This window comes from Bufo gargarizans, chromosome 6, assembly GCF_014858855.1.
Source record: "Bufo gargarizans isolate SCDJY-AF-19 chromosome 6, ASM1485885v1, whole genome shotgun sequence".
NCBI classification, from domain to species: Eukaryota; Metazoa; Chordata; class Amphibia; order Anura; family Bufonidae; genus Bufo; species Bufo gargarizans.
This window is the reverse complement of record NC_058085.1, coordinates 368,118,064-368,131,047: the sequence shown is the minus strand read 5'-3', so window position 1 is coordinate 368,131,047 and position 12,984 is coordinate 368,118,064. Positions and strand designations below refer to the sequence as shown.

Sequence of the window (12,984 nt, the reverse complement as noted above, 5' to 3'; positions counted from 1 at the left end):
TATATTACTTCCTGGAGTGTGTGTGCATGCTGATCCTACTTCTCAGTCTTCTACAAAGATAAGTGTTGTGCATTCATTTGTGTTTTTCTGTTTGCTGGATCCCAGGTGACCCTGACTCCTTCCGTATCTAGTGTAGGGAGCCGGTGGTCGTGTCCCCTCACTATTTTAGGGTGTTCAGGTGTTATACAGTCGAAGTACAAGGATATGCGATCATCTACCATTGGGATTTTCGCATAGGCTGAGCAGTCAGGGAGAGTGCCAGGTCTGATGCAGGGGTCTCCTTTTGTTCCTTAGTTTTGGATCCAGTGAGTCGTATATTCATTTTGTGTTGTCTTGTTTCCTGTACACCTTCCATGACAATAGTCATATAACTTTACAAATCATTAGTCAGACCACACATGGAGGACTGTGTACAGTTCTGGGCTCCTGTGAACAAGGCAGACATAGCAGGGCTGGAGAGGGTTCAGAAGAGGGCAACTACATTTTTTTGCCTTCCTCTGGATTAACTTGCAGGATAACAGGCCGAACTGAATGGACGGAGGTCGTTTTCATAAACAATGTTACTATATTATAATTAGGTTTGTGCTGCCACCAAAGTGGGAAATTGATGATAATGAAGACATGGTCAACACTGATATATCATGTTGTAATTGCTTCAGGATCTGCAGGGAAGGATCATTCAAAGGACTTACCCTCTCAATCCCTCCTCCAACCACCACCACTTCTGTATATATATTTTTTTTGTGGAATTTTTATTTAAAACAAGTTATTGAGTGCATTCTAATGCTTTCAATAAGAGAACATGACAACCATAGATGTTTATAAATGTCTGATGGTTACTGTAGGGGGTCAGACCTTTGGGACCTGTAATCTCCTTCTGCTGTTGGCCATTTTGATTGATACAACTAAGGTTCACAGGTATACTATTCTCCTGAAGGGTGGGATCATCCCATACTTACCAAATATTTATGATGTAAACTAAAAGACACTATTCTACATCACATTGCCCCACCAAAGGGACAAGGGACAATTCTGGTCTCATGTGGCTTAAAAAGAGTATGCTACCCCCCTCCATCAACTTACAGTCTTCATAGATTACACTGCGACATCCCAGTTATAAAATCATCCCTGCCCTAGAACCTTCCATGCCCTAGATCACCAAGGATTTTACCATTATCATATTACATGTTCTAGATCACCAGGGATGTTACCATTGACTTCATTACTGCCCTAGACCACCAGAGATGTTACCATTAATCACTTCATTGTCCTAGACTACCAGAAATGTTACTATTAACCGCTTCATTGCCCTAGATCACCAGTGGAGTTCCCATTAGCGACTTTCCTGCCATGGACCACAATGGATGTTACCATTAGCACCATTAGTTACCATTAATTGCTTCACTGCCCTAGACCACCAGGGATTTTACCATTAACAATTTCTAGAGCTCTAGGCCACTAGAGTGTTAGCATCAGCATCTTCTCTACCCTGGAAACTTACCATAAACCACCTCCGCACTGCCATAGACTACAAGGAATGTAACAAAACAACTTATTCACAGCTGTAGACAACTGGGAATGGTACCATAAACTCTTCTCTTCCCTAGACCACCAGGGATGTAACCATAAACCCCTCCACTGCCACAGACCACCAGAGATGTTATAATTATCTATCTGTTTTATTGAGAACATTTTACTGATGTAATTTGCCAGTATGTTGGGGGCCTCACAGAATATTTAGGCTCTCAGTAAAATACATAAAATACAGTAAAAATCGCCAATATGTGACCACAGCACAACATGCCAAAAGACAATACGGTTTTGCCTATAAACAAAATGTATATTCATCTAAGACGATCAGTTCTGCTACATATGCAGATCGACAGTGATCCTCATTAGTGATAATGCCAGAAATCTCTCCTCCCAGCACGTTTCCAGAAAATAATCATTCTGAGGACGAGCTGAATCACTAGGAGCATGGCTTCGCTTAAAATTCTTCAGCAGAAATTGGCAGAAGTGATTGCACCACAAACTATTGTAATTTTCAGATAAAAGCTTGTTCTGTTGGCTGGATAATAAGGAGTCTCTCAGAGGGAGGTCCGGCACTCAGCGCCAGTGGAGCGGAGCCCGGAGGTAAGTGTTATGGTTTGAAATTACTACAAGTTACAAATAAAAGGACATTCCTCTCATAACAATGATACGGATGGCGGCGATTGCTGCTCCGAGCTGTTTATCCAAGAAGAACAAGTCTTCAGGTGTTGCAGTTCTCTAAAGTTATTATGCAAGGAAAGATGTTCCTGTTACTTTCTATCCACTGTTATGTATACCGTCTTATTAGTATTTATTTTAGCTGACCTTAAAGGGGTTTTCCAGTGGGAACCACCAACCCACCTTAATAACTCATACCTTGCCTGTGAAAGAAAGTCTCTAAGATACTCACTGTGTCAACGTTGCTTGGAGCAGCTACTTTGGTTTGATGCTCCTCCTTGGAAAATCCTACATCCATGGTGGTCATGTCCTTTCCCAGGTTCCCAGTCTAATCTATGGCCGGGAACTCACTTCTGCAGCTCTAGATGGTGGAGGTGCAGTGGACGGGGCCAGAACTATTGGCATCCCGAGTGCATGAGCAAGTGAGGTGCAGTGAGGAGTTTGCGCATGTGCCAGGAAGAGGAATGGTTCTGGCCCCATCCACAGAACCTCCCCCGTCCTGGGCTGCAGAACTGACATCCTGTCCATAGATACATAAACTGGTTAAAGGACATGAGGTTGGTAGATATAGGATGTTCTTTACATGACAGGCTTTACATGACAGGGTTCCAGACTGGACAATGCGCGTAACTTTGGGACAGTAAATATATTGGAAACTTTCCATCTGATTGACTCCCAGAAAACTCCTTTAAGCCCGATCTCATTAGCATGCGCAAGGTAGTTTACTGACTACTTTCCCTGTTGGTTTCTTAGTTTGGAGTTTACAATTATTCTATACCTGCTCTATTTGACTTCCTGCTGAGTGTGTGATTATACAAAGTAGCTAGTGAAAAGAAGCAAGACTGCAGTGTAGAGCATAGAGAAGGGACAAAGTAGAAGCTTGAGCATTTGGTGAGACAGTAGGTCCATTTCCTGATTTCCTACTGTCTTAGCTTTGCTGCAGTCATCATACTGATCGTGGCAAGAGCAGAGCTGCAGGGTAAAGCACTGTGGAGAACAGCAGTTGTCTGAGATGGTCACCTCAGATTGGCTGTAGAAGGCATCACAGCTAAACTGGAGGCATTTCTTTCTGTTGGCTTGTGTCACATTGTAGTGGCTACAGTCTGTAGAGTGTTGGTTTAGACTGAGTATCAGTTCTAAGATCCAACTCTAATATTCTGGGAAGGTAGCTTGCCTTTGCAAAATAGCCCCTAAAAGGTTTGTCCAATTTGTTTTCCAAGAGTATGAGCTGATCACAGGGTGTCCTGTTGCTGAGATCACCAGTGATCAGCTCAAATCTTTGGAGGAGCATAGAAGTATTTAATTTTCCTGTGGCGCCACCACTGGGGAAATAGAGCATTACACTGGGTCCATTAAAAACAGAGGTCCAAATATACTACTGTGTTATGACTATTTATAATAGTAAGTTTGGGCCAGTGTCTTCTTGTGTAATGCACTGGACCTCCATAAAGAGAGATGTCTTTATGGTATCAAACAGCTCCAACAATTAGATGAAGATCCAAAAAACAGTAGCCATGAATTATTGAAGATTCAATGGAAATCAAAAGCTACAATGTTCTTACATGTCAACAACTGGCATCATTGAGGGTCCATGAACTTAGACCCACCCAGAAACCAGAACTGAAAAGCCCATGAGTCTTCAAGAACCTCTGAGGAGATTGGAAGAGTTAGGTTTGGGATCTCCAAAGATGAAGATTTCTAGGGAACACTTAACATGGTAAGACAAGAATGGTCAAAGGTTTTTCCCCTACTAAGACCACCAGGGAGTTGAGAAGCTGGTTCCAAGGTATTTAGATACACACTGAGCACATTAAAACCCCTTCAGATTAAGAATAGACAGAAGTCTTTAGAACCCCCCATAAAGCAAACACGTCCAGTTGGTGATTTAAGTCACCGATTATCCCAGACTTGGTTCTCAAAATTTCATGGAGACCATAATACCCCAGAAAAGAGGACACTACTATACATCACACAGGAGGAAGACTTGGGATTTACATTTATCGGTCAAGTTGTTGATGAGAAATTCTCTTTAAATGCCTTTTGGCCATCAGAATCGAATAGTTCCATCAGTAATGAATAAAGAGTAGCTAATATTCGGGATATTGGCTTTACTTTGAATACTCTTGGACCTATAAGACTACCTTTGTAGGTTTGTAAAGGTCCTCTGGAGTATATTTCTAGTGTACTGCAGTGTAGTATTACAGGAGATATAATGAATGGCACAAAAGAGGAGAGGTTACACAACCTGTACGGCTTTTATCGAATCGTGGAACCTTCTGCTCATAGATCTCGTTCAAAATCAGAAATATTTGGTGGATGAAAAACATCAACTTAACCAGAAGACAAGAGTCTCATGTGTTGTTTATGGCACCTGAAGGAACCTACTGTAGAGTAAAAGGGGTCAATGTGCACCTATATACTAGGAGAAGAGCATTCAGCTCTGTAAAGTAGCGAATTGATTCTTAAAAGGCAAAATTCAACCCAAATTTTTCAAAGAATTGGGATTTGTTAGAATCAGAATTTCTTGAGATTCGATTTGGGTGAATTGAGAGAGAGACTTTTCCAGGCAGTTAAAGTAATTTTGATTTGTGGTGAAATTGATTCAAACCCAAATCAAATAAGAAGGTCGGATGAATGGGACCCACAACAAATTTTAAGAAATTTGCTAATCTTTATTCAGCTCACGTGGAATTTTTTTGGGAAAACCCCTGACTTTGAATGACCTTGCTCTTGGTACCTTTAATTGTCTGCAAGTGCTCAATTCCCCTGGAGCACTACCACATGTGATATGAAGCCTTGCTCTATTCCCACGGAAAGCTAAGGATTGTCCATGTGATGTACGGACCTCTTGGTCTTCCTAACAAGGTGTTTAAGAAGGGTTTTCTTTATCACACAAACTGTTTAACTTGTTAAATACAGAGCACCCGAACACAATGGAAGTCAATGGGAGAAACCGAGCATTAAACCAGGCACCTTCTGCTCTGAAGAGGGAAGGGTGCTGGGTCCCACTGAGGTCTATGCAGAAGATCGCTGTACAGTGAGGGAATCCCCAGTGTGAGTTTGCGGCTTAGGAGTCCCTGCTCTGACTCCATATATAGCTATGTCCATATATGGAGTCAGTGTTTGGGGACACCTAGTGTATTTAAATCTAATTTAGCCTCTATTTCTGAAAAGTTTCTGCCGGGATTTGAACTCACAACCTTCTACATTAGAGGCAAGGAGAAGCCGAATGATAAACTATGTCAGAAAAAAATCATAGTAGTTTGTCATGTAGTAAGTATCCCTGTACAGCAGAAGTATAATTTTATATTTCAGTGCAGGTTAACATGTAGCTGTATAGCATAGTGGTTAAAGTCTTTGCCTCTAATGTAGAAGGTTGCGAGTTCAAATCCCGTCAGAAATTTTTCAGAAATAGAGGCCAAATTGGATTTAAATACACTGACTTGAGCATCGCGTTCGAGCACGTGAGGTATTCGGCCAAACACTGCGATGTGCCGAGCATCGCTAAGCTTGAGCCGAACTGGTGTCCGGCCGAGCATGCTCGTTTAACACTAGTGTTAAAACTCAGACCACATGAGCATAGACAAATCCAATCTGAGAACCAAGTTTTCCAAGGAAGTTATGTAATTTCCATCAAATTCCAAGGGCAGAGAGAATGGTGCCTGAGGATGCACAAAGACCTCTCAGAAGAAGATACAGTATAAATAGCCAATGGTAGCTAGGGGCCCTTTAAGATGTCTCAGAATACTGCAGCTATGATGTAAGATGACAACCCATTTACTCTATGAATGTATATATGGAGAATCCCCTTTTGTCCCCCACTCCAATGTTGGATATAACTATAGGGGTGCAGAAGACACAGTCATATCTGGGAGCTGTAATTTTATTTTTTTGTAATGATAATCACTGTTCATGTAGTTGAGTAACATAACACTTTTGCGAAGAATGAGCAGCAGCTTATTGGCATTGATTCCACCTTCTACTCCAATTCTTGTTTCCCCTATTTATGTAAATTGACGGCACGGAGAAGGGACTCCACACTTGATTTAGTCTAAGAATTTGAAATGAAAGGGTTATTGAGAAGGGCGCTTCTTCTGTAATGAGTTTTGTAATCAAGGCATCTATTTTAATTTCAAGTTGGCTTGATGGGGGCTAATTACCCAACTAAATACCTGCTACTAATTAGGATATAAAAAGTTACATTTACATTCTGATTATTGAGGAGGAAAATGTTCAGATATATTGTTTTACAGTAGAAAAATTATGCAAGTTGTGTCCAATGGGAGTTATAGTCACCCAAGGCCTCATGCACACGACCGTTGTTTCATTCCGTGTCCGTTGTTCCGTTTTTCGTGATTTTCTGCAGACCCATTGACTTTCAATGGGTCCGTTGAAAACTCGGCTAATGCCCCGTTTGTCGTCCGTGATCCGTGGTTCCAGTCCGTCAAAAAAAAATAACCTGTCCCATTTTTTTCACGGAAAACGGTTTGCGGACCCATTCAAGTCAATGGGACCGTGAAAAAACGGGGAGGCACACAAGATTGTCATCCGCATCCGCACGTCCGCGTCTGTTTTTTTTCTATCATTTGCACGGCAAACTTGACTTAGACTTTTTTTTTACTTTCCTTCATGTCTGGTGATCCTCCAAAAATAAAGGAAGACACACGGAAACAAAAACAGAAACGGATCACGGAACAACGGAACCCCGTTTTGCGGAACGGAACACAACAACGGTCGTGTGCATGAGGCCTAGGGGCCAGTTGTCCTCTACCCAAATACAGTATACCAAATGTCAGGTCTAAAATTGAATTAAATACTACTAGCAATAATAATAATAATAATAATGACTAGTGACTCCACCAGCAGAATAGTGAGTCCAGCTCTGGAGTATTATACAGGATGTAACTCAGGATCAGTACAGGACAAGTAATGTATGTACACAGTGACTCCACCAGCAGAATAGTGAGTCCAGCTCTGGAGTATTATACAGGATGTAACTCAGGATCAGTACAGGACAAGTAATGTAATGTATGTACACAGTGACTGCACCAGCAGAATAGTGAGTACAGCTCTGGAGTATAAAACAGGATGCAACTCAGGATCAGTACAGGATAAGTAATGTAATGTATGTACACAGTGACTGCACTAGCAGAATAGTGAGTGCAGCTCTGGAGTATAATACAGGATGTAACTCAGAATCAGTACAGGATAAGTAATGTATCTACACAGTGACTCCACCAGCAGAATAATGAGTGCAGCTCTGAAGTTTAATACAGGATGTAACTCGGGATCAGTGCAGGATAAGTAATGTAATGTATGTACACATTTACTGCACCAGCAGAAGTGAGCGCAGCTCTGGAGTTTAATACAGGATGTAACTCAGGATCAGTACAGGATAAGTATTGTAATGTAAGTACACAGTGAATACAACATCAGAATAGTGAGTGCAGCTCTGGAGTATAATACAGGATGTAACTCAGAGTCAGTACAGGATAAGTAATGTATGTACACAGTGACTGCGCCAGCAGAATAGTGAGCGCAGCTCTGGAGTATAATACAGGATGTAACTCAGGATCAGTACAGGATAAGTAATGTAATGTAGACAGTGACTCCACCAGCAGAATAGTGAGTGCAGCTCTGGAGTATAATACAGGATGTAACTCAGAGTCAGTACAGGATAAGTAATGTATGTACACAGTGACTGCACCAGCAGAATAGTGAGTGCAGCTCTGGAGTATAATACAGGATGCAACTCAGGATCAGTACAGGATAAGTAATGTATGTACACAGTGACCGCACCAGCAGAATAGTGAGTGCAGCTCTGGAGTATAATACAGGATGTAACTCAGGATCAGTACAGGATAAGTAATGTATTTATAAAGTGACTTTTTGTACAATAATTCTATGGTTGTTAAACTTTTGTTCGGTGTAAAATGTTTATAGTCCTTTGAATGTCATATTATTTATCATAACTTATTTTATTTGCGAATGAAAATCAGAACTTTTCTTAGTAAGCACATTTATCACTAATATAAAACATGAAGATCTGTAGTGGCGTGGAAGGGATATATAGAAATATATATATATATATATTAAAGTAGCTATTTGCAGTGAGAGCGCCTGCATTTCATTTATCGCCGGGAGCCCATTTCCTTTACCGTTTCCCTAACCTTCCGGCACTTTATATTAGAGATGTTTAAAACTTCATAGGTAAAATAAAAATGCTCTATGCCATCTTTGTGATTGTAGAGGCAACGCTTTCTTGTGCAGACATTGATTGAAAGTAATGGAGTGGCGCAGCGCTCGCCTCCGCTCTGATTATGGCTGGTCTGAAGTCACCGCTCTCATGCCATCTTTGTGCACGGGTGTCAAAAGGAAAGACCGATCATGGCTGGGGAGTCTGGGAGAACGTGGAGCTGATGAGAGCATTGATCAGTGCAGAGTGTCACATCCATGGCCCTGGAGATGGGCTCCAATATGGATGAACAGCTGTCAGCGGTGGACACCACAGCCTGTTCTTCTCTGACTTACTGCATGGAACTTCTATGCTCTGGGCAAATCAGCCACGAGATGTGACAGCAAGGTGTCTGATGATTGTATTTCCAGCAAATTCTTCATTTTAAACTTTGACTTACTTTATTACCCTGTCCATATTTAGCTGGGAAACCTGATGGCTGCATGTTAATGTACATAACCAGCGACAGTATTGAGCGCTGCACTGAAGCACCTACAGCTGCACACTAAAACATTCTATTACTGCACGTGGAAAGCTGATGAGAAAAGTCCTGTTCATAGGAAGACTAAGAATATGTGTTAAGGACCCCAGACTTTTTTGCATATATCAGTAGTACATGTGAATATATAAAACTTTGTAATATAGCTTATGGGAAATTATTGCCCTCTTTCTCACTTTTCAATGACCTCTAGTTCCCAATGTTATGCCTGTAGGATCTCTTTAAATGATTATATACTTCCTTCATCCTAAAAGTTATCATTCTAGTGTAAAACAGGAAGAAAATGACAAGAAGGAGGAGATCAGGCGAGAAGGGGAGGAGGGGGATGCAGCTGCAGTAGTTTTTTTTAAAGAGTCACTGTACGTTCATACAATTTTAGAGAATGGTGTAACTAGCAAATGTCTAAATCACTTCATAAAACAAATCTGCCTAGCCACTAGGGGTCTCACTTCCACCTAAGTTGCAGTCCACTTCCTTTTGTCAAGCAAGATCCATCCCTGGTAACAGAGACTCAGGAGATGGCTATGAGGAGGTGGGGGCATATCAGAACTAGCGGAGATCCTCGGCCTAATTAAACAACTACTTCTACCGAGCACCCGAGCACAATGGAAGTCAATGGGAGAACCCGAGCATTAAACCAGGTGCCCCCTGCTCTGAAGAGGGGAGGATGTCTGGTTCACAGGAAAAGGTCAGAAATTGATGGAAACACCATTGAAATGGTTTGGGAACAGCATGGGGAGGATGTCTGGAGGCATCTTGGACTCCCAGGTCGCTGCTGGGAACGATGTTGTCCGAGTAGTACGCCACTTTTACAGACTGACAATAATACGCACAAAACCGAAGATAAAATTGATTTTAGAGGAAAAATTGTTAGGAAACATCAAGAAGGGTGAACAACCAGTAATCGGTCTTGGCCAAAATGCATACAACGCGAGGGTCACGGGAAAGGCAGCATAACATTAAGTCAGCCATGTGTGCCAGAGTCCCAACAGACAAGACTTTGCTGTCCTCATCAGGAGGATGACTCTCAATCTTCTCATCCTCTTTCTCCTCTTTTGCCCATCCACGCTGAACAGATGATATAAAATTTCCATGGGTACTACCCTCTGTAGCGGAGGCAACCGTCTCCTGCTCCTCCTCCTCATCATCATCCAATTCGCGCTGAGAAGTCTAACGGAGGGTGGTCTGGCTATCACCCTGTGTACTGTCTTCACCCATTTCCACCTCTTCCGCATGCAAAGCGTCCGCCTTCATTGTGAGCATCGAGCTTTTCAGTAGACACAGAAGTGGGATGGTTACGCTGATAATAGCGGCATCGCCGCTCACCACCTGTGTTAATTCCTCAAAGTTGCGTAAAACCTCACAGAGGTCAGACATCAATGCCCACTCCTCGCTTGTGAAGAGTAGAAGCTGACTGGAAATGTTGCAGCTGATATTCCACTGCTGCCCTCTGCTGCTCACAAAGCCTGGCCAACATGTGTATTTAAATATAATTTAGCCAGGGGCGTAGCTATAGGGGATGCAGAGGTAGCAGTCGCTACCAGGCCCAGAAGCCTGAGTGGGCCCAAAGACCCTTGTGGTGCCTAAGGAGACACCAGTATTATAGAAAGTACATGTTGGTCAAGTTACAACTTTTGATGGAGGGAAGGGGTTAGGTCAAAAAATGTTTTTATTTTTTTTATTAATTCTTTATTTTTAATTTTTCAGATTTTTAAACAGTCCAACAATGGCCAGAGTCTGACAATATAAAGGTAGTTTTACAGGTCATCAGAAATAACATAAAGTCTCCCAAGCCACTCCTATAGTCTCTATTGTGTTCTGCAAAGTGTATATTGCTGGAGTGTTCAAATTGATAAAGGCTATGAAATATATCAGAAAGAGAAATGGAAAGAAAAAGAAAAGAGAGGGGCAGGGGAAAAAAGGGGGGAGGGCAGAGGGGGTTTAGAATTCTGTGCTTAAGAGGCTAGTCAGGTGAGACCAGGCAAATGAGGTAAGCCATCTAACCGCCAGCACAAAATTTCCCAACACCCACTATCTTCCAATGACTTCCAAGGTTGCCAAATTTTCAGGAATTTTTCGTGACTCCTGTTAATCCAGCTCGTCATTTTTTCAAATTGGCAAATCTGACTAACTTTCACCTTCCATTCTTGTACTGAGGAAGTGCTAGTGCTAAGCCAATGGAGGGGTATAATGGCTTTAGCAGCCGATATAAGATGGGTTGCTAAATTGCGCTTAGACGGACGATAGAGGTCAGTTGGTATACAGAAGAGCACTATTTCTATTGTGATCTTGAGGCCTTATTTTTTACTGTGTTGACACCCTCCCAGTATGGTAGGTCAAGAATTTGACATGGGGGGGTGGGCGGGTTGCTGTTTCAATTTTTGCCTCAGGCACCAGGAAGGGTGTGTGCTTTTCTGCCCCGGCCACAAAGCAATGAGTGAAGGAGAGCTACAGGTGAACTCTTGCACCAGGGCCCGTAAGACTTTAGCTACACCCCTGAATTTAGCCTCTATTTCTGAAATGTTTCTGGCGGGATTTGAACTCACAACCTTCTACATTACAGCCAAGAACCTTAACCACTACACTATAGAGTTGCATGGCCAGTTACTAAAAAATAAAATATATATAAGACTTCTGCTGCACTACTAGTAAGTATTCCTATACAGCAGAAGTTTCATATTTTAAATTTTAATTTTTTTTAATTTTTTTTAAAGTAACTGGCCATGCAGCTTTATAGTGTAGTGGTTAACATTCTTGGCTGTAATGTGGAAGGTTGTGAGTTCGAATCCCACCATAAACTTTTCAGAAATAGAGGCTAAATAAAATTTAAATACACTGACTCGAGCATCGCGCTCGAGCACACCCGATGTTCAGCCGAGCATGCTCGCCCAACACTACTCCTTATCTGTTTTTTGAGCCCCCTAGAAGAAAACAAACATAGTGGGAAATAAGGGAAATGAGGCCATTGTGTGCAGTACTGGCAGAAGGGAGATGCCCACTGCTTCTGAGAGAAATGCATCTTGCTGTGCAGCTGAAGCAGAGAATAATATGACTGAAAGAGAGTTTAGGAAGCCCAAACATATATCTTCCTTCACAGTTATAATTGTACAAATAAGCACAGCCAATATGCTAATTTTATTGAAAACTCCTATGGTATGCTTTGTGCACATAGTGTTTGAATCAGAGTTGTATGTCAAGAAGATCACTCAATGTATAGCTACAAAAAAGGGTCTTATATGTGTCACTGTATAGATGTGGATTCCCACTGACTCCACTGTATCAACTGCATTCACATAGCCGTATGAGGAATTGTTTTTTGCGGAACAAATTGTACTTTTAATGCCACTATTTAATATTGCATAGAATGTAGTCGGGAAGCTAGGAATTTTTATTAGTTTTGTTTTTACTGCGTTTAATATATAAAACTGACTTGTGCTTTTCATTCTCTAGGTCAGTACAATTACTAAATCACTGCAAAGTTGCACTACAATATTTGTAAATGAAAATACAAGACTAAACCCTAACGCTAAATGTTAAAATGAGACTTTAGTGTTTCTTGCGTTTTAATGCTACTGCAAAAAAGAAATGTACCGTAACTTTTAGAAAAAATTATTTTTTCTTTTCATCGCATATTCAAGTTATGTCTATGGAGATGTGTGATTTATTTTTGTGAGACAATCTGTAGTTTTTGATAATACCATTTTGGGGTGTGTATGACTTTTTAATCACTGTTTATTTAATTTTTTGGGGAGGTAAAGTGATGAAAAAATGGTGAATCGGACATTTTTACTTTTTTTGTTATGCCATTCACCATATGGGATACTTTTTTAAATATTTTAATAGTACGGGTGTTTTCCCATGCGACGATGTTTACATTTTTTTTTATTATTGTTTAAGTATTTTGACTTTAGGGAAAGGGGGGTGACTTTATTTTTAGGTCGCCAAGTGGACTGAGTAATGGAAATTTCTCTATTATCCTATACAACAATCACTATATTTAAATTAGGTGCTGCCACTTGCTGGCCTTAATTGCTATATACAG

At 41.2% G+C, this 12,984-nt stretch overlaps 1 protein-coding gene across 1 annotated transcript in view; it reads right to left on the bottom strand.

The window, feature by feature from the left end:
* The window catches only part of LOC122942243 (VPS10 domain-containing receptor SorCS3-like), a 466,943-nt gene that overhangs the window by 314,475 nt on the left and 139,484 nt on the right, over positions 1-12,984 (bottom strand).